Below are 23316 nucleotides of genomic sequence, written 5' to 3' on the forward strand. Positions count from 1 at the left end.
GCAATAACCAAATAAGTGCACGCTTAAAAATAACTATCAAGATGCATCTCTATCAATAATATAAGTGATTAAAAGGATATACTGAGTTAACGTTGATGAGAAAGCAACCAAAGAAAACTAGAGGATAAAATACATTTCAACAATAGACATGTGTCTATTTAATATGTCAATCTCTTAATCTAGAATCTAACAAGATAGGAATAAGATTAACAGAGACTACAAAAAATCATTCTGTTGTTGGGAAAACATACAAATGGTTGGAAGAATAACATAAGTGACTATTTTCAATCTTTTTGATTTTAGCGTCACTGATGAGTCTTTTGTAGTCAAAACGCGCGTCTGGCGTACACAATTTAATTGTGGTAACTATGATAATATAAAAATAAGGAAATGAGGTGTGATCGCCAATGAGACATTTATCCACCAAAGTTCAAATAAAGTGGATGTAAGCAATTACAGACAACCGTCCGGCCTTCAACAATCCGACATGAAAAATATGAAACAATTCAATTGAGAAAAATAACGGTATAATTTATAAGAAAACAATTTACGAAAAACAAATATGACAGACATGAACCAACGACAACCACTGAACTACAGTCTTTTGATTTGGGACAGGCACATAAAGAATTTTGCGGAGTTAAACATGTTTGTGAACGCTCAACCCTCCCCCTAACCTGGGACAGTGGTGGATCATCAGATCGAAACAAAGCAGGAAAACATCAAACATACAGATCGGACGTGGCAGGGTGTTTAACCATCCCTAATCCCTAACAACAAAAATGACACTAAGTACAGATCTGAGAGTACTCTCAGCTATTGGCAGTAAGTTGAAATTACACATCCAATATCCAATGGATTTAGTTTAAAGACGTCATTAACAGTCAGAGAAAAACATGATCTTGTGCATTACCCGAATAATTCAGTCGTTATATTCCGCTGATCTACGGTACAGCCAAACTTGCAAACCAAATCTTTGTATCTATGGAAGAATTTATTAAAAGTAAATTCCTGACTTTATAATTTACCAGTAATACATAGATTACGCTCATTGAAATCCAAAACGTCACTTCAGATACGGGCATAACGAACGAGCTGGGATATAAATATAGACTGTTAATGGCGTCTTTATACTTAATCCATTAAATGTTGGATGTGTACTGATTGATATTTTAGTCTTAGATACATGATTTTTTTTATTAGTTGTTATTGGCTTTGAACTAGCTGTCAGTAACTGCGAGTACTCTCAAATCTGTACTTAGTGTCTTTTTGTTTTGGGATGTACCCGTCCACGTCCCCTCTTTGCTTTTGTTAGATGTATTTCTATTTGTATCCATCTGATGAGTTCAGCCTTGTTCAACTGAATTTTATAATTTGTTCTTATGTTGTACTGTTACAACACTGTCCCAGGTTGGGCGCTTGAGAGGATTGAGCGCTCACAAACATGTTTAACCCCGCAACATTCTTTATGTACTTGTCCCAAGTCAGGAGCCTGTAGTTCAGTGGTTGTCGTTGGTTCATGTCTTTTACATTTGTTTTTCGTAAATTGTTTCGTTATAAATTATGCCGTTAGTTTTCTCAATTGAATTGTTTTATATTTTTCATGTCGGGGCCTTTTATTGGCGACAATACGGTATGGGTTTTCCAATTATTGAAAGTCGTACGGTTGCCTATAATTGCTTACATCCACTTCATTTGAACTTTGGTGGATAGTTGTCTTATTGGCAATCATACCACACCTCCTTATTTTTATACTGTAAGATGGTGCCAAAGGAACACTTCCGTCCAAAAAAGAAAAAATAACAATAGGGAAAGAAAAGTCATCCCTTTGGTCGTAATTTTTTGTTTAGAGTTTCTGGTGTAAAACTGAAAAGTCTTAGTCTAGGAAAGGACACTTATTGCTGTTAATATTTGATATATTTAAAATAAGTTGCTGTGGTTAAATTTCGGCAGTATATTAAGAGAAATCTTGGTTATTTAACGAAAAAATACACTCAAGATAACGGTAAGTGTTGCTGAATTTATCAATTGAGTGGAATTTAGACGGGTCTTTACTAAGTGTGGCCATAAACTGTGTTTCATAACAGTACAGGAACACGTCTGCCATTAAAGGGGCACAATTGGTGCCCATAGGAATACCTACAATCAGTCGATAAACGTTATTGCCGAAACGTACATCAATGTTGTCAAGGAGAAAATTTATGGCTGTAACCACCTCATCACACCTCCAGTAAGTATTTCTAGCATATTTACCTTTATCGTTTGAGAAAAAGGTTTATTTGAGTTGCAGCAAATACATTTGCAATTAGATTTATCAAACGACTATCTAATTGAATACAAAAACTTTTGTTTGATAAGATTATGTGAAAGTATAGTGAAAAGAGTGGAAAAGTCAAAACTGTCATCCGAATCAAAAGGACCACTAAAAGCTCGTAATTTATCAAAAACATCCAAAGAAATTTTTCACACAAATGGTTAATTCCACTATATTGATATGTTTTATTACGAGAATTAATGATCAGTTCTTTTAGTTCCCTAATACTATCAAAGAACCTATCATTAACTTGTGTAATTAACCATATGAGAATAAGGGAATTGAGTATTTCTTGGCTTCTCCACATTACACTTCCAAAAATATGCGACACAACGGACACTTTTTCGTTCCCTATTGTTTTTTGTGTGTGTTTTTTTGTTTGTTTGTTTGGAGAGAGATGTTCCTTTGGCCAAATCTTACGATGCAAATGTATCATAACTTGTTCGCTATACCCGTGTATGTAGTGACTTTTTAGATTTCAAAAACCGTAATCTTTGTATAACTTATAAATTACAATGAAAGTAATTTCGATATCTTGAATTACTTAAACTTTTTACTGAATTCTTTCATAGATACAGTTTGGTTTGGAAGTTTGGTTGTGCCTGTCTACAACTTAAAAACAGGATATCACATCCTAATTTTTACGGTGATCTTATTTATAGATCCCGAGAGTTTAGTTTAGATCCGTGTAGACATATAAATCCTTTAAATACGATTATTCTAACAATTTTCCAAATGAAATAAAATCTCTACATATTGTTTGAATCGGTACAAACATTAATTTTGTTACCAATGAATTAAAATATAATAAAAAAATTACTGCAACACAGCAATGAACAATTTAAGTTCTATATTACACTGGACATCCGTTGGATGTGAAACAATTAATAATGAAATCTTAGGAGCATGCTTTTATATTTGTTTTGTTTTGCCTGAAAAAAAAATGTCAGTAACTGCGAGTACACCCAGAACTGTACTTTGTGTCTTTCGTGTTTTGATTTTTTGTGCTTTGTATCAATCTGCTGAGTCAAGCCCTTTTCAACTGATTATCATAGTTTTTTTCTTATGCTGTGTTGTTACACGACTGTCCTGGGTTAGTGGGAGGATTGGGAGCCTGCAAACTTTTTTTTTACCCGCCACATTCTGTTCTGAATTTTCCTTTTCTAAGTGAGTAGCCTGTAATTCAGGTATTGTTGATTGCTGCTTTTTATCATATTTGTTTTTTTCGTTTATTATTTGTACATAATTCAGGTCATTTGTTTTACTTTTGTCATGTCGGAGCCTTTTATGGCTCGATTTTCGGAACAGATTTTGGTCATTTTTTAAGGCGACATATATAGGTGCTAACAGATACGTTATTTAAGTCTATGGTGGAAGGTTGTCTCATTTCCAATCATACCCCAACTTCTTTTTTTTGTTCGGCTATTGTCTATGGTCTATCAATTAGTCACAAAATATAAGAAAAATAATGTAAAATATGAATGTCTATCCAAATGTAAGAAGAAAAGGGTTTAAGATAATAACTTAACTTTTAAAGATGGTAACACATATATAACAACATCGACAATAATAACAAAGATATGAAACAATGGTAAAATTTTTGTTATAATTATCATTATTTCTATTATTACTGTTATTATTATTATTTTTGTTATTAATAACAACAAAATTTTTTATTATCAATAGTATAACAAGAAAAAGTAGAATAAGAAATGGGCAACAAAATATTGTGGTCAAAAGTAATAGGACGACCAAAAGCAGTCTATAAAGCATTTAACCTTAAGCTAAACAATAAACTCACCTGGTTTGTTTGAATTCAGACGGGTGAAACTTTCAGATGTTTATTTTACATGTGAAAAGTAAAATAACAAAATACAGAACTTCCAGGAAAATCTAAAACGGAAAGCCCCTTGTCAAATAGCAAAAGTAAAAGCTCGAACACATCAAGTGAATGGAAAACAACTGTTATATTCCTGACTTGGTACAGGCATTTCCTTTTGGGTATCAAATCTGGTTTTATAGCAAGCTAACCTCTCACTTATATCACAATGTGTGAGCAAAACAAACAGAAATAATAGGTGAAAATGTCAAAAATAGGGTTAGAGCAGTCAACATTGTGTTATAATCAAGTATGCCAACAAAGAAAAACAAAATGGCTCATAGACAAAACGCATAAGGAAAAATGAAAGACAAGAATACAAAAAAAAACATAGCACAATAACACAATGGAGGGATGTATAAGTACCGGTCCACGCCAAAAGGATATTACCAATAATGGAGTAAACAGTAACAGATTAATAATTTACAAAGACAAATAAACGAACACTTTAACACGTAATTAAGACGATAAACAACGTCAGTACCTATAATCTATACTTTAAGACCATCATGTATGATTTGTGAATTTTATATGGTATATTTATCAACAAGGTCTTGGTATCTTCCGATTAACTATTTTAGAAAAAAGGACGAGACGTTCTTTGACAGAACCCTGGTTCATGAACTTTCTGCTCAGACACTGGTGACGTTTTATAAAGTCTGAGTAGCAACTGCAAGCTCCTGAATTATCAGATTTATTTCACATGTGAAATTATCGGTATTTAAACACTAACGAATCACGGTAATTCATTGCAACCAATGTAATAAAATTTCATATGATGCTACTCGCTTAAGATAGAAAATTATCGTTAGAAACTAAGGGCGCACGTGCATTGCCAATGTAAACATCAGGGACGTCAAAGAAAAATTGCGATAAAAAGATCATCAGTGGTCTTTTAGACTCGAGGTAGTGATTGGTGCTCCGAAATAGTACAGTTTCTGCTACATTTATGAATGCATTTGAGTTTTTGTGACAAGAAAGAAACCTGTGATAAGTCTTGTTTGGTAATAATCCATGAACATGGAAAGAAACACAGATTCGTAGCAACAGGTAACTGTTAATAATCATGGTATTCTGTGATAGACATATTGTTTTGGGATCGACAAATTAAAAAAGAAAAGGACACAATACATGTAATACGCTGAAAATTTAAAAAGAATACAAGCTGAAAAGGATGTGTTACACACAGTTCAATCTTATTTCACCGAAGAAAAAATTTAAACAGATAAAAACCAACTACTGAAAAGTCTCAACATAGACTGATTACATCTTAATTGACTGCAAGCAAATTGTCTTAATAGTACTGAATTTACTTCAGTGGATACGTCTGAGAATTGGTTGAAAGACTGCAAATGACTTCATAATTTATTTTTTAGTCTTTTAAAAGTTGTTCAGATCAAAATGCTTGTTCAGATAAACATTGGTTTATTCTTGACGGCTAAGGTCATCCGCGTAGGACTTCCTTAAACTGCAAATATGAAATGAATTGAAAATAGACTTGTTAGCTTTTATGATGCCACATTTTTACATAGCTTTCAGGGAAATATATTTGAGATTTGCTTGAAAATATTTACACCAATAAAAGCCTTTATAATGTAAAGGTTTGAAAAGGGCTCTCAAGATTTTTTTTGTTTATATATTTAAAAGAATAGTGTAATACCAATATGTTTGTTAAGTTCGATTAAATAAATGCCATTTCAAAACAACATATAACATGGGTTATATTTGTATGTCCAAACATATTCGAACAATATATATCTGATATATAACGTTAGAATTCGATTAGCAGTCAATGAGATGCATGTAAGTTATATTATACCTATGTCGACAATCGTCATTAGAGTTGACCGATGATCTGTCCACTGATTTACTAATGTTTGGGCAATTATAAATTAAATACATGTACTTTATATCTATTGCTTGTATATTAGTTGTTTGTTGGTGGTTTCATACAGAAAATGCATTTATATACATTGACAAATTGCAGTGCTTGAAATGCGTGGACTCGAACGTTGCTGTCAGACTTTCGACAAATCAAAATCAATTAAATCAGCTAAATCATTTTTGTTGTATAAATGAATTTACTCAATAACGACAACAACAGTTTAATGATATTCAAGAAAGAGGGACGAAAGATACCAGAGGGACAGTCAAACTCATAGATCGAAAACAAAATGACAACGCCATGGCCAAAAATAAAAAGACAAACAGACAAATAATAGTACAGAAGACACAACATAGAAAACTAAAGACTAAGCAACACGAACCCCACCAAAAACTGGGGGTAATCTCAGGTGCTCCGGAAGGGTAAGCAGATCCTGCTCCACCCGTCGTGTTGCTTATGTTATTACAAATCCGGTAAATAGTCTAATTAGGTAGGTCACATTCGTGAAAAGGGAAGGGTATTGTAGTTACGACATAAGGAACATATCCGATATCATCGGTAAAACGGTTATTCCATAATGGTCAACCAACTCGTGATGGCGTCCGTAAAATTTACGAAGGGATGATTTCAACCATTTGGAACTCTTGGTTTAATAGCTTCCTTGTGAGCAGCAATCCTCTATTAAGGAAATTATGATAGGAAATACAAGCCCGGGAATATCGTATCAATTGGGAGATATGTACTCCGTATGCAGGCGCTGCTGGAATGTTGCTACACAGAAATGGAAAGTTCACAATTGGAAAGCTGAAATCATCTCTTTTGTCGTAAAGTTCTGTTCTCAACCGACCCTAATTGTCAATTTCTAGGTGTAAGTCAAGATATGAGGCAGACTTAACTGTATCTGTAGTATCCTTTATCTCTAGTTCGATGGGATAGATTCGTTCAACATAGTCACCAAATTTTGTATTATTTAGTGAGAGAACATCATCTATATAGCGGAACGTAAAGTTAAAGGATATTGCTAACTTTTTATCTTTCTTCATAAGAAGTTCCTGTATGAAGTCAGCCTCATAATAATAAAGAAACAAGTCGGCAAGAAGAGGGACACAATTGGTTCCCATTGGAATTCCGACAGTCTGTTGAAAAACGCGTCCTCCAAACGTAACAAATATGTTGTCAATCAAGAAATCAAGAAATCAAACTTCATTAATCGATAAAGAAGAAAATTCAAGGTAGAAACAGAATCTGAGGTAATCGCATGAGGTAAGCGTCTCCTTCTATGTACGCCAGATCATTTGAAGTTTGTAGCATTTTTTTTTAAAAATTAGAGTGCTGCTAAAATGTTTCAGATTTCCACACTCCCCTGTGTTTTATCAGACTTTAGCGAAATTCTAGCACGGCGGTTGTTTAAATGAGTAAACAGAGGTAACTGAGGTAACTCGAGGACACTGAACATGTAATGAAATCAAGTAAATGTGAAATTCAGAAAGAAATTCATTTTTTACAAAATATTTATTTTCAATGGTAAATGAAATTGGTAAATTGATTATTAATTACGAACTATGCTTAATTACAATACTGTTAATACTCTTATTGATATTTGCATTTTTGGAACTATGCTGAAAAAAAAGAATAGATCCATTACTGTCAGTTGTATTGTGAGGATTTCCCCGGCTGATCTTAAAAACGGACTGTATATTTTTTCTGAAGATTTCCAAACATATAGGACAATAAGACGGGGTTCCAACAAAAATATTCAACAATGCATTACATATAATACTATTTATTTTTCAAAGTCCTGAAATTTAAGAAGAAAAAGTTGTTTTGTTGATTCATAGACTTTAGAAGGCATTCAAAGTCGTTGATCCCCTTTTTCGTTCCCCATTTTTGTGATTACTGACAAGATTTCCTTTCCAGTAAAATAAGATCAAAGTTAAAATCGATTTATTAAAAAATTGAGTTGGATGTTTCCGAATTATAGATACAATGGATAAGTGTTGATTCTTGAAAAAGAAACCCTGAGCTCGGATGCAACAGTAGTATACCGCTGTTCAATAGTAATAATTCGATAAGAACTTGTATGACGGCATCATACAAGTAATTACTTGTACAAAATGTTTGTATAAGAAATAACTTGTACAAAATAATAACATGTACACGTCATATATAAAATAGACATCTAATTGCAACACATTGGCAGCCGAGAGGTTTCGCCGATTTGTTGATGTCAGTGATACATAAATAAAGGCAACAGTAGTATACCGCTGTTCAATAGTAATAATTCGATAAAGCAAATACAAATCCGGGTAACAAACTAAATCCGAGGGAAACACATCAACTATAAGAGGAAAACAACGGAACAACAAAAACACTGAACTACAACAAAAGCAAACGCCAATATACATAGAAACGGAGTGTTTGAAAACAACTGCCATATTCCTGACTTGGTACATGACATTTTCAGAAAAAATGGATGGCCAAACCTCCCGCTAAAATGGCAATGTTAAAAATACAGCTGAAATGATAACACTACGTGACTGCACGTCCGTTGGATCAACGTAACAAAAAGTGACGTTTATATTATCACTAGTAAATTTCGAAAAATAAAATAGATTTGTTTTTTTTAAAGACACGTACAAGAATACTAAATTTGGATTGAGTTTGTAATGATGTTATTTTATGTATTTTCTTATCATGACAAGAATATTAAAATGGAATTGTGTTTGCTATGGTGTTATTTTTTGTTTTTTCTAACCATGTCGGTTTTTCTTCTAAATCAAAACTGTGTATAAACAAAAAAATCCTATGCATATAGTTGGTTTAAACTTAAAATCATAAAAATGAAGTAGCTGATTTGTTATCTTAACTTTTACATACATATAAAAAATTTAAAAAAAATAACTGTGATATAAGGCAAGATCATGTAAGACCAAACAGTAAACACATATAAAAACAAACAACATAAAACAAAAAACCTGTAGACGAACTACGAGTAACTCGACTATACTGACAAATAAGACATATGTGAAATGTACCGAAAATACAGAATTCAAATCACAAACGAAAAAAAAAACAGACAACAATACAGCACAAAATGACCCCCCGGACCAACACGTATAAGAAAGTAACAACAAAATGGCCGAAAGCGGAATATATAAATACCGAACCACGTCGTTTCCAACAGCGAACATAATACAGTTCAAACTAAATGAATTAAAGGAAACAATTGAATATAATTTGGTGAGTCCATTTCAGCGACAGATTAAGGAATAAGGAAGCGTTGATTCACTTGCAAAAGGAGCGGAATGTTTCAAGTGGATATCGTAAAAAGTTGAAAAATGACAAAATCAAGATTTCAATAATTGATATGTATAGAACACAAAAGAACCTAAATTTCACTATTGATAACAATTGTATCGAGATAAATAATGATTTTTGTTATTTTGTTATTATGTTCACGAAATAAATAATACAGCATTAAACAAAAAAAACTATATCTACAAAGGCATTGAATGCGATGTATATACAATTCAAATAGGTAGGATGTATCAGTTTTTTAATTGTCAGTTATTATTTTTGATAGAATAATTAAAACCATTCACAATATGGATGCGAAATGTCGGGATTTAGTTAGAAATAAGAAGAAGTGGTGATATTGAAAATAATACAACTTATCACCAGAGACCACATTTCGTAGATGTACGCAAATATAGGTCTACGTAAGCCTTGTGCACACCCATACCGTTTAGTAAGCTACAAAAGTTCCAGGAAAGAGGAAATATAATAAAACATTTCAAACGAAAAAAAAACCAAAGAACAATACCCGAAAAACAACAAATATGATAGACATCGATCAACGACAACAACTGAATAACCGGCTCCTGACTTGAGACAGGTACATGAAGAAATGTTGCGGGATTATGCAAGATTGCGAGAGCTCACTCTCCTCCTAACTTCGGTAATTTGTGTAACAGCATAACACAAGAAGACACTTAAAAAATCAATTGGAAAGACACATCGTATCCACAAAAAGCACAATAAACAACGACCAAATAGACAAAAGACTCAAGCATTGCCTTTTCCTGTACATTTCAACTTTATAATTATAACAAGAGAATGAATCAAAATACAACTTCTATTCCGCACATACGGTTTAGATCCTGACCAATTGTTCACAATTTGTAACAAGCCAAACAAGCTGTATTATTTTGTAGTAAAGTGAATAATTTGTTTACTACTCATGTAAGGATATAAGTATTTAAAAAGTAAACACGACAAAGTTTAAAAACTCCACCTTCATTTTATTTTTTTTTCTCTTATAGTGAAATACTTTATACGAGAAATGTCAGATGCGTTAAATTAATTTGTGGTTACTAGACTCATTTTTTTTATTTGTCAAATAAGGATAAAACACACATATGAAACGTCTGATTCGTTAATTATTACGTGGTTACTTAACTAATTTCTCAAGCAAGGATAAAAAACCTATATTTATATCATAAAAACTATCATGGAGTGGGAAAATTATTGAAACCATTTTCAGCTAATAGTTACATAGGAAAAATTGCAACATATGTTTTCATATGTTTAACATATGTTTTTCATGTGTTTGAAAACATATGTAAACATATGTTTAGGCCCGACATGAAAACATATGTTTTCGAACATATGAAAAACATATGGAAAACATATGAAAAACATATGTTTTTAAAATCATATGAAAAACATATGTTTTTCATACATGTAAACATATGGAAAACATATGTTTTTCATATGTTTTTTACAAACATATGTTTTTCATATGTTTTCATACCTGGCCTAAACATATGTTTTCATATGTTTGTCCTAAACATATGTTTTCATATGTTTGGCCCAAACATATGTTTTCATATGATTTTATCTTGGTCCTCAATATATATTTTTTATATGTTTTTAATTGTTCAAATGCATTTATTTTCTCATAGATTCTAAACATGGTTTGTATATATATGTATTTTTTTTTGCGGTAGGTTTTTTAGAGTTATGTTTTGATGTTTTAATATGGTTTTCTTTATTATCTTTTTTTCTGTCAGGAACTCATTTTGAGTGTAAATACTTCATTGTGATGAGCTGTTGCTTTAAAAAGTAAATAACCCAAAATACCAAACTCCACAGAAAATACATGGCAAAATCAAAAGCTCAAACAAATAAAAAACAAATGTATACAGGCATTCTTTTATGCAGAAAAATAACAGTGCTCCATAATTTTTATATCAAGTAGAATTTTTTTTTTATTAACTTGTTGTCTCTTCTATTTTCATATTTTTGTCTCTTTGACATACCACATTTCTATTGGCTAGTATATTCTATTTTGGTTTGTTTGTCTCTTCGACTTTCACCATTTCTATTGTCTATATTCTATTTTCATATGTTTGTCTCTTTGACATACCCCATTTCTATTGTCTATATTCTACGTTCATATGTTTGTCTCTTTGGCATACCCCATTTCTTTTGTCTGTATTCTATTTTTAATATTTTTGTCTCTGTCATACCCAAATTCTATTGTCTATATTCTATTTTCATATGTTTGTCTCTTTGATATACCGTATTTCTATTGTCTGTATTCTATATTTTCATGTTTGTCTCTTTGACATACCCCAATTTTATTGTCTATATTCTGTTTTCATATGTGTGTCTCTTTGACATACCCCATTTCTATTGTCTATATTCTATTTTCATATGTGTGTCTCTTTGACATACTCCATTTCTATTGTCTATATTCTATTTTCATATGTCATTATGTGTGTCTCTTTGACATACTCCAATTCTATTTTCCTATGATGTATGTGATATTTCTATTGCTATATCACCATACACAGATATGTAATTGTCTTCACTGCTGGCTATTACTGGTGCATGTGTATGCAGCTGCTTTTTTGGAAACATCCTGTATGATTAAGAAAGACAACTAAATTGACTTTGAGTTCAATATTGTATTAATCTAAAATTAACGTTCTTTGGTTCTGTTTCTTTACTTTTCAGTTTCTGCAAGTAAAAATAAAAGAACAGAGTTTCAATGTCCACCTAGTCGTACATTTTTTATCCATCAAGGGGCAATATTAAAAAAAAAACATGTTTTTTTGCTCTTTGGTCAGATTGTTGTCTCTTTGACATATTCCCAATTTCCATTCTCAATTTTATTTTTTGTTCTCAAAAATATTTATAAATAAAAATGTGTTTGGGGGAAAAAAAGTTCTTTTTCTTGTATACTAAATATTTCAAACCGACCAGGGCATTACTATAATAGTATACTACATCTATAAGTTTAATAAAAAAAAATGAGAGCATTTACGAGGCCATTTTCCATAAAATTTATTATTTCCAAGGGGCATAACTCTTTTGAAAAAAGTTGATCGGCCAAATTTATAAAGCTTGACTAGGATTATGCTGATATTAACCTATAGAATAAGTTTTAAAAAATCTGGCAAGAATTGTACCTGCAAGACAAATATAAACACCTTACAATCATTCCATAAACATAAAGTAGTTCACCTATACTTTTAGTATCTAAAAAAAAAGACCAAATCAAGAGAAATTTAATATTGACCAATGAACAATGAAAATAAGGTTAAGGTCAGATGAAGCCTGCAAGATAAATGTAAAGTTAAACCTAAACACCTTACAATTTTAATTTACAATCATTCCAGAAACCAATTATAGTTCACCTTTACCTTATAGTATCTGGAAAACAGACTAGGCAAGAAAAAAATATCCAATGAACCATGAAGATGAGGTCAAGTTCAGGTGATTACTGTCAGACCCATTGGTGGCCTTTGGCTGTTTTTTGCTCTTTGGTCGGGTTGTTGTCTCTTTGACACATTCCCCATTTCCATTCTCAATTTTAGATCAGTACACCTTACAAACATTCCATACACCAAATATAATTTACTGAATGCTTATAGTATCCAAAAATTAGACCAAAACATAAAAACTTATTACTGAACCATTAAAATGAGGTCAAGGCCAGATTACAACTACCAGTTGGACATCTACACCTTACAATAATTCCATACACCAAATACAGTAGACTTATTGCTTATAATGCCTGAGATATTGACTTGACCACAAAAACTTTCTGACAGAGTAGACAGACACTAGGACCTTGCAAGGTACCCATATACTAAGTAAATATAAATATCCTATTACCATGAATACTATAAATAATATTAATAAGAGAGAAATTATGAGAGAAATTATTATTAACATTACAAAAAATCTTTATTTTTTCAAGTAATCACTGAACCATGAAAATGAGTTCAAGGACAATGGACAGTTGACTGACAGAAACTTCATAACATACATATGCATCTATATACATTGTACATAGTATGAAGCATCCGTGTCTTCCACCTTCTAAAATATAAAGATTTGAAGAAGTTTGTTAACCCCACCATGGACGCAGCCGCCTGATCAATATCCCTATGTCGAGCTTTCTGCAACGGAAGTCGCAAGCTCATCAAAAAAACTAAGCCCATTTATTAGTTGAAATACAGAAAAATGAAAAAGAATATTTTCAACATTTTGCCTTGGATACTGTAGTTTGGTCATTAAGAAGCTTCGAATATGCTGTCTCAATTTCACAAAATCCCATGTCTGTTTGACAAAGTTATCAATGTTCAAAAAAAATTTAACCACAGACTGAACCTAAATTTTAGGACAGCGACGCTGCCTCTGGCAGAATCTAGGATCACTGTCTCGCTTTCGTGAAATAAATTTGCAAGCTTGACAAAAAGCAGAACATGTATTTCAGAAATTGAAATTCTATGCAACTATTAATACTTATATGCTGTTATGGTCCTACATATTCTTGTGTGTTCAATATTTTGGCATTACACAAAGTCATGCTTTCTTAGACTGTTTGAAATGACAGATGTTTTGTTGTTACATTAATTGATTAAATCTGTCGAAGGTGAACTGATAGATATTTTAGTTTGGGAATACATAATTTTTGCATCTTTTATTATTTTGTTATTTCTTTTTAGTGCTTGTTGATGAGTCCAGCCCTTTCTGGCTGATTCTGACATTTGGTTCTTATGTTGGGTGCTGTCTGCCATACTGTGTGTAGTTTTATTTTTTTTATTGGTTCACATTTTTTCATCCTTATACAAGTTACATGTAAAGCCTTATTGGTTACTTTATGGTATGGATTTTGATCATTGTTTATGGCTGTACAGTGACCAGCAAATGTTTACATCTTCGTCCTTTGGTTTTTTAATTGATAGTTGTCACATTGAGAATCATACATGTACCTCATCTCCTTATACATGTTATATCTATATGCTGGTTCATAAAAAAAGCTTAAAAGGCAATTATTCAATTGTTATACATGTATGTTTAAAAACTCATTCCTATAATGCAAAAACAATAATCGATTGATTTTTCTTGCTTATTTTAATGTTCAGTGGCAAATATTTTACAATGTATGTATATTTTAGACGAGAACAACTTTTAAATATACAATTTATAATATAAGCAAATGCTACAATTATTTGAACTTCTGTCATCTCATGCGTGTGTGTGTGTGGAGCAGAAGATGGAGAGCAGGATAAGGATTCCTTGATGCATACTTGACATCAGAAAGACATAAATAAATAACTAGTATATATATTTGTTTAGGGGCCAGCTGAAGGACGCCTCCGGGTGCGGGAATTTCTTGCTGCATTGAAGACCTGTTGGTGACCTTCTGCTGTTGTCTGTTCTTTGGTCGGGTTGTTGTCTCTTTGACACATTCCCCATTTCCATTCTCAATTTTATTAACAGTATACATGCCGTAACATGTACAATTACACTTGAAAAAGGTTTAAATAGATAACATTAAATTATTTAAATTAACTGCAATTCTACAGATGAACTTACTTTGATACCAGTTCTTTTTGCCGGACATCCGCATCTACATGTACACCAGTGATTCTAATACTGCACTTTCCTTTCATTTGGTAACCATGGTAATAAGCTAAAATTGTAAATCTTAATTTAATCCAGAACTCCAGACAAAAACTAGATCATTTTTGTAGATGAAGTATGAACTGATGCTCAGAGTCACTAATTTATATTTTTACTTTTGAGTGAATGGAAAAAATGTGTAAGCAAACAACAACGGTCGTATAAAAAGATCAACAGTGTAACTAATATTAATAATATATGTGTAGCCTAAGCCCGTCTTAGTATAGTATGAACTTTTTTCCAATATAAAATCATCTATTCTGCTGTCTACAGTTTAAAATAAAATGCTCTGCTGGGTGCAGCTTGATACGACAGCAGAGGTTGAACCCTGATGGTTGGGGCAAGTATGGATACAACATTCAAGCTTGATACAGCACTGAATTTGGATTGTGATTAAATATTTGACACAGCATAGGTTTCTGACACAGAATGAATGTGGTCTGAGAACTTAAATTTTTTTAATTTACCTATTCAAACCATATCATTATTATTTGCTTTTATATATAAATCAGAAATAACCAATTAATTTAAAATGGAAAATTTTAAACAAAAAAAAAAGGAAAAAAAAATCCCTCCCCCAAATTTTTTGAACCCCTTATGATTCATCACCCCCCCCCCCCCAAACTCAATCCCAGCCTTCTCTTTGTGGTATGGTACCTTGCAGTACAATTTCAGAGAGATCCATACACTTGAACACAAGTTATTGTCTGGAATCTAGAAAAATGTTTGTTTTAGGCCCCTTTTTGGTCCCAAATTCCTAAACATTTAGGGCAATTACCCCCAAACTCAAACCCAGCTTTCCCTTTGTGATTTGGAACCTTGTAGTACAATTTCATAAAGATCAATACTCTTACACACAAGTTATTGTCCTGAAACTAGAAAAATGCTTGTTTTGTGCCCCTTTTTGGCCTCAAATCCTAAAATTTTGAGGCAATTACCCCCAAAATCAATCCCAGCCTCCCCTTTGTGGTATGGTACCTTCCAGTGCAATTTCAGAGATCCATACACTTGAACACAAGTTATTGTCTGGAAACTAGAAAAATGCTTCTTTTTGGCCCCTTATTCCTAAACGTAGTTACCCCAAAACTCAATTCCAGCTTTCCCTTTGTGATATGGAACCTTGAAGTACAATTTCAGAAAGATCCATACACTTACACACAAGTAATTGTCATGAAACTAGAAAAATGCTTGTTTTTTGCCTTTTTTTGGGCCCCTAATTCCTAAAATTTTGAGGCAATTACCCCCAAAATCAATCCCAGCATTCCCTTTGTGATATGGAACCTTGTGGTACAATGTCAGAGAGATCCATACACTAACACACAAGTTATGTCTCAAAGTTACAAAAATGCTTATTTTTGGCCCCTTATTCCTTAACTGTTGGTACCATAACCCCCAAAATTAATCCCAACCTTTCTTTTGTTGTATTGAACCTTATGGTAAAATTTCATAGAGATCCATTCACTTAAACTAAAGTTAGAGTGCGAAAACCAATGTGTCTTCGGACGACGACGACGCCAACGTCATACCAATATACGACCGCAAAATTTTTTTTGCGGTCGTCTAAAAAACAACATTTAGGCATTAACTCTTGATGTTTATTAAATCTTGATTTCCTGTTACATAGGCAAAATTGTTTAAATACACCATTTATAGGCATGTTGTGGAATCTCAATAAATACTTATGATTGCAATGTACGTTTAATCGTTGTTGTAGCTATGAAATATATACAATAACGTCATTCACTACAGCGTTAGGGTTACAACATTACCATAGTTCAATGTTAGTACTTCGCGTATACTATTTTCAGACAAGGCAATATTAACTCATGAACATATTATGTTGTCATTTGTGTTACCATCCATACTTCATGCACTTAATAAAAGAACAGCGCTTCAATGTACTTCGCCAATTGATGGATATATAAAATTTGCTGTCAAAAAGCAAAAAATATGTATGTTCTTTTAACCTTTTTCATAAAATATAAATAATCTAAAAGAAATGAAGACATGTGTGGGATTGCTTGCAATGCAGTTTTTCTTACAATATCTATTTCTAAGAGGTATATAACTACTGTAAACATATTTGATCAGCAGTTATTTTCTAACTCATAAAACTAAAAGACCATGCTGATATAGACCTATGGTATGAATTACAAAAATATCTGACAAAAAAATGCAACCATAACAGTGCTTTACTGGAAAAAATGGTTATCTTCCATAGAATTTACATTTCAAAATGAAGTAATTCCTGTATAAATAATTTATCCAAGACATTACTGGTATATAATAAACCTTTGGTATACATTAGTATTATATGAATAAACTTTAGACATAGAAGTATGTCTTCTCTGTATGAAATCCTGTTAGTTGATTTCAAATGTTGATATTCAAATGACAATGCTTAAACATCCAAAGTCACACACCATCCATGACTTGACAAAGTTTCAAAATCAATAGACCATGACTGAGGGCTGGGCAAAATAAAAAACAAGGGATATGAAATGTGCTAGTACTCTGACATATACAACTGCATATCAATTCATGCAAATATCAATGATTTATCATTATTGGTTCACTCAAACTGACCTAATCAGAAACTTTTCACATTTAAGTTAAGTAAAAATATCAAATTCAATCAACCATGACTGAGGGATTTGGACCATATAATCTCAATGGAAATGGAAATGAGAAGTGGATATCCTACTTCTACTGCAAAAAATATTATTGACTTATTTAACCATAACTCGGCCATAAGTTATTGTTTGGTTCCTCTTAAACTGACCTAATCTCAATTTTTAACAAATTGTTTATGACTTCGCCTCTGTTAAAAACAGCATGCCCAAGACTCACCTTCATGACTGTTGTTGCAAGACAAAAAAAAAAGAACAAGCAATGAAGTGTTAATAGAGCTTCCAACCCTATTTTCTATAAAATTGACCTGTGAAAAAAAAATTTGTCACTGCTTATAGAAATAGCCCACAACAAGAATCAAAACTTTCAACTCTATCATGTCTATGACCTCAAAACTTGCAACATGTATACAGTCTGACAACAACAAAATATTTAAACAAAGTTATCCTCTTCATTACATACCTCTCATCACAAAATTATTCATTGACTACTGCTCCTTTTATGCACATAAATCAATATGACAATCTATGAATCCACTATATAATCTAGAAAGCAAGGCCTCAAATGAATTCTGTTCTGTTGAAGTACATGTCCAAAATGTACTTTCATTGAAAATGCTAAAAGAAATAATGTATAACATGTTCAAATATATAATAAAATGAAGTTACAATACATCTGCCAAATTGCCTTAAATATTTTTATATGGCAAAAATGGCTTATTTTGATCTTTTAAAACAAGAACAACAGATCTAGACTTGCCCTGTTTCTTGTTGCTGTATATCATATTTGTTTATTTGTTCCTTGTTTTGTTTATAAATCATTATCAGTCTGTTAGTTTCCTCATTTGCATTGTTTAACATTTGTCATTTCCATTAAATGTCTTTTATAGCTGACTTTCTGGTATGGGCTTTGTTCATTGTTGAAGTCATCTTGTACATTTGTACCATAACTTTAATATACTTGTTAACTTCTATGTCATTTGATCTCTTGTGGAGAATTGGACTCTTCTCATTGGCAATCTTACCACATCTTCTTATCTTTATATTCACATTTAAGTAAATGTAAAGTAGACCATTCATGCACTCTAGGGTCCACTTCTACTTATAATGTACAAGGTGATAAGACCTGCCGCTGTAATAGCCTAGGTCATATTTTTCAGCTTAAACATATGTGAATAGGTGTGGAAAACTATCAGAAGTATAATACATGTATGATAAGGCTGAGAAATACTAGATGTTTATTGTTATAGTACTCAGTAATAGTAGTCTCAGACTCAGGATAATCAAGGCTTATTGTACTTGTCATATGATGGGGAGTAGGAGGGGTCCTGATCCCGAAATCTCGGGCTTAAAAACATGGAATTCTGAGGTCCTGAATTTAAAAAAAATTAAATCCAGACATCCCGAAATTCGAAAAAAAAGAATTCCCGGATCCCGAAAGGATCAATCCCGAAATCCCGAGCTTAAAAACACCTGATCCCAGAGTCCCGATAAAGGTCCTACCCCCCTCTCAGATGCAAAGCCCTGTAATTTTCTTACATTTGTGTAGTTGCAAGTCTCGTTTTGCCTTAAGTTAACATAAAATAAGGAATTTGAGCCTCAGATTTGAGCTTTAATCAAATGTGATGATTTTCTCGGTAATACCGGAATGTGATTTTTGTCCGCTCCTGCATGTCCTGGAATCATTCATTATTAAAATTGGGAAAAGGTTACATGTACATTATTACCTACAGGATGTATGAAAAGGTATATATACATTTTTTAAATCTAAATTATATGAAAAGAGGGGAGTAATTGATCCCCAGTGGCACCCCTATCTATTAAGTGTAAAATAGCTATTAATTGCTAGAGAGATAATAAAGTCGTCTACATTTTCATGGTTTTAAAACAACTGAAAAACAAATACAAATACCACACATGTATCATAAGATATACAGGTCTGCATCAGTTAAAGTAATTAAGTTCTGTTGTGACATTAGATAAACAATTTCAATACATTACATCAAGTATATGATATCCCCCCTTTTTCCAAGTTTGTCTTATTGTCTAAAGGGTTTACAAATTATATGGTTATTTGGGATGTATTTGTGTCTAAATCTTGTAATATCCTCATTATGAAATATAAATAGACAATGAAACGGATTACCCAAGGCAATTATATTTATATTACAATATGGGGGGGTCAATGTCGTTCTTAAATTTCGGCAGTATATTAAGAGAAATCTTGGTTATTTAACGAAAAAATTCACTCAAGATAACGGTAAGTGTTGCTGAATTTATCAACTGAGTGGAATTTAGACGGGTCTTTACTAAGTTTGGCCATAAACTGTGTTTCATAACAGTACAGGAACACGTCTGCCATTAAAGGGGTACAATTGGTGCCCATAGGAATACCTACAATCAGTCGATAAATTTTATTACCGAAACGTACATCAATGTTGTCAAGGAGAAAATTTATGGCTGTAACCACCTCATCACACCTCCAGTAAGTATTTCTAGCATATTTACCTTTCTCGTTTGAGAAAAAGGTTTTATTTGAGTTGCAGCAAATACATTTGCAATTAGATTTATCAAACGACTATCTAATTAAATACAAAAACTTTTGTTTGATAAGATTATGTGAAAGTGTAGTGAAAAGAGTGGAAAAGTCAAAACTGTCATCCGAATCAAAAGGACCACTAAAAGCTCGTAATTAATCAAAAACATCCAAAGAAATTTTTACACACAAATGGTTAATTCCACTATATTGATATGTTTTATTACGAGAATTAATGATCAGTTCTTTTAGTTCCCTAATACTATCAAAGAACCTATCATTAATTTGTGTAATTAACCATATGAGAATAAGGGAATTGAGTATTTCTTGGCTTCTCCACATTACACTTCGAAAAATATGCGACAAAACGGACACCTTTTCGTTCCCTATTGTTTTTTGTGTGTGTTTTTTTGTTTGTTTGTTTGGAGAGAGATGTTCCTTAGGCCAAATCTTACGATGTAAATGTATCATTACTTGTTTGCTATACCCGTGTATGTAGTGACTTTTTAGATTTCAAAAACCGTAATCATTGTATAACTTATAAATTACAATGAAAGGAATTTCGATATCTTGAATTACTTAAACTTTTACTGAATTCTTTCTTAGATACAGTTTGGTTTGGAAGTTTGGTTGTGCCTGTCTACAACTTAAAAACAGGATATCACATCCTGATTTTTACGGTGATCTTATTTATAGATCCCGAGAGTTTAGTTTAGATCCGTGTAGACATATAAATCCTTTAAATACGATTATTCTAACAATTTTCCAAATGAAATAAAATCTCTACATATTGTTTGAATCGGTACAAACATTAATTTTGTTACCAATGAATTAAAATATAATAAAAAAATTACTGCAACACAGCAATGAACAATTTAAGTTCTATATTACACTGGACATCCGTTGGATGTGAAACAATTAATAATGAAATCTTAGGAGCATGCTTTTATATTTGTTTTGTTTTGCCTGAAAAAAAAATGTCAGTAACTGCGAGTACACCCAGAACTGTACTTTGTGTTTTGATTTTTTGTGCTTTGTATCAATCTGCTGAGTCAAGCCCTTTTCAACTGATTATCATAGTTTATTTCTTATGCTGTGTTGTTACACGACTGTCCTGGGTTAGTGGGAGGATTGGGAGCCTGCAAACTTTTTTTTTACCCGCCACATTCTGTTCTGAATTTTCCTTTTCTAAGTGAGTAGCCTGTAATTCAGGTATTGTTGATTGCTGCTTTTTATCATATTTGTTTTTTTCGTTTATTATTTGTACATAATTCAGGTCATTTGTTTTACTTTTGTCATGTCGGAGCCTTTTATGGCTCGATTTTCGGAACAGATTTTGGTCATTTTTTAAGGCGACATATATAGGTGCTAACAGATACGTTATTTAAGTCTATGGTGGAAGGTTGTCTCATTTCCAATCATACCCCAACTTCTTTTTTTTGTACGGCTATTGTCTATGGTCTATCAATTAGTCACAAAATATAAGAAAAATAATGTAAAATATGAATGTCTATCCAAATGTAAGAAGAAATGGGTTTAAGATAATAACTTAACTTTTAAAGATGGTAACACATATATAACAACAACGACAATAATAACAAGGATATGAAACAATGGTAAAATTTTTGTTATAATTATCATTATTTCTATTATTACTGTTATTATTATTATTTTTGTTATTAATAACAATAAAAATTTTTATTATCAATAGTATAACAAGAAAAAGTAGAATAAGAAATGGGCAACAAAATATTGTGGTCAAAAGTAATAGGACGACCAAAAGCAGTCTATAAAGCATTTAACCTTAAGCTAAACAATAAACTCACCTGGTTTGTTTGAATTCAGACGGGTGAAACTTTCAGATGTTTATTTTACATGTGAAAAGTAAAATAACAAAATACAGAACTTCCAGGAAAATCTAAAACGGAAAGCCCCTTGTCAAATAGCAAAAGTAAAAGCTCGAACACATCAAGTGAATGGAAAACAACTGTCATATTCCTGACTTGGTACAGGCATTTCCTTTTGGGTATCAAATCTGGTTTTATAGCAAGCTAACCTCTCACTTATATCACAATGTGTGAGCAAAACAAACAGAAATAATAGGTGAAAATGTCAAAAATAGGGTTAGAGCAGTCAACATTGTGTTATAATCAAGTATGCCAACAAAGAAAAACGAAATGGCTCATAGACAAAACGCATAAGGAAAAATTAAAGACAAGAATACAAAAAAAAAAACATAGCACAATAACACAATGGAGGGATGTATAAGTACCGGTCCACGCCAAAAGGATATTACCAATAATGGAGTAAACAGTAACAGATTAATAATTTACAAAGACAAATAAACGAACACTTTAACACGTAATTAAGACGATAAACAACGTCAGTACCTATAATCTATACTTTAAGACCATCATGTATGATTTGTGAAGTTGATATGGTATATTTATCAACAAGGTCTTGGTATCTTCCGATTAACTTTTTTAGAAAAAAGGACGAGACGTTCTTTGACAGAACCCTGGTTCATGAACTTTCTGCTCAGACACTGGTGACGTTTTATAAAGTCTGAGTAGCAACTGCAAGCTCCTGAATTATCAGATTTATTTCACATGTGAAATTATCGGTATTTAAACACTAACGAATCACGGTAATTCATTGCAACCAATGTAATAAAATAAGCTACTCGCTTAAGATAGAAAATTATCGTTAGAAACTAAGGGCGCACGTGCATTGCCAATGTAAACATCAGGGACGTCAAAGAAAAATTGCGATAAAAAGATCATCAGTGGTCTTTCAGACTCGAGGTAGTGATTGGTGCTCCGAAATAGTACAGTTTCTGCTACATTTATGAATGCATTTGAGTTTTTGTGACAAGAAAGAAACCTGTGATAAGTCTTGTTTGGTAATAATCCATGAACATGGAAAGAAACACAGATTCGTAGCAACAGGTAACTGTTAATAATCATGGTATTCTGTGATAGACATATTGTTTTGGGATCGACAAATTAAAAAAGAAAAGGACACAATACATGTAATACGCTGAAAATTTAAAAAGAGTACAAGCTGAAAAGGATGTGTTACACACAGTTC

The 23316-nt window shown here is 32.2% G+C and overlaps 1 protein-coding gene and 2 long non-coding RNA genes across 3 annotated transcripts in view; 2 read left to right on the forward strand and 1 right to left on the reverse strand.

Moving 5' to 3' along the window:
* Nucleotides 1-23316, forward strand: part of LOC127729082 (uncharacterized) — a 131858-nt gene that overhangs the window by 70850 nt on the left and 37692 nt on the right. The gene's annotated exons all lie outside the window — the stretch shown is intronic.
* The window catches only part of LOC127729080 (kielin/chordin-like protein), a 93692-nt gene that overhangs the window by 56511 nt on the left and 13865 nt on the right, over nucleotides 1-23316 (forward strand). The gene's annotated exons all lie outside the window — the stretch shown is intronic.
* On the reverse strand, nucleotides 12036-18295 carry LOC127729083 (uncharacterized). The gene is made up of 3 exons (XR_007994507.1): nucleotides 18154-18295; nucleotides 14974-15070; nucleotides 12036-12102 (listed from the first exon to the last, which is right to left on the reverse strand). It is a non-coding gene; the product is annotated as an uncharacterized LOC127729083 (long non-coding RNA).

Source organism: Mytilus californianus, unplaced genomic scaffold (assembly GCF_021869535.1).
Source record: "Mytilus californianus isolate M0D057914Y unplaced genomic scaffold, xbMytCali1.0.p SCAF_2, whole genome shotgun sequence".
Classification (NCBI taxonomy): Eukaryota; Metazoa; Mollusca; class Bivalvia; order Mytilida; family Mytilidae; genus Mytilus; species Mytilus californianus.